This window comes from Micropterus dolomieu, linkage group LG01, assembly GCF_021292245.1.
Source record: "Micropterus dolomieu isolate WLL.071019.BEF.003 ecotype Adirondacks linkage group LG01, ASM2129224v1, whole genome shotgun sequence".
In the NCBI taxonomy this organism is placed as follows: Eukaryota; Metazoa; Chordata; class Actinopteri; order Centrarchiformes; family Centrarchidae; genus Micropterus; species Micropterus dolomieu.
In genome coordinates, this window is record NC_060150.1 from 47052057 (window position 1) to 47052412 (window position 356).

General features: G+C 40.2%; 1 protein-coding gene across 1 annotated transcript in view; it reads left to right on the forward strand.

Moving 5' to 3' along the window:
* LOC123968285 (CD276 antigen-like) overlaps positions 1 to 356 on the forward strand; it is a 25454-nt gene that overhangs the window by 16691 nt on the left and 8407 nt on the right. The gene's annotated exons all lie outside the window — the stretch shown is intronic.

The window sequence follows — 356 nt, forward strand, 5'->3', positions numbered from 1 at the left end:
AAAAGAAATGCCATGTTTATGGATAATGTGTCCAAGGGGAAGCAGATACAAGGAAAACAAAATGGGTCCTAAGACCGACCCCTGAGGCACACCATATTAAACTGGACAGAACAAGGAGACATAGTTGTTTACAGACATGCAAAACTTCCTATTTGACAGGTAGGATGAAAACCATTCTAGGGCAGTACCAGAGATCCCCACCAGTGTTTATGTGTAGTAATGAGTTCAGAAAAATAGTGTGTTCTCGCATCCTTAACCATGTTATTGTAGTTAATTAATAAATCCTTCAGACTGAGGTAATGGACTTGGAGATTGGATTTTTTCCATCTGCGCTCTGCTTTCCTGCATTCCCTTTT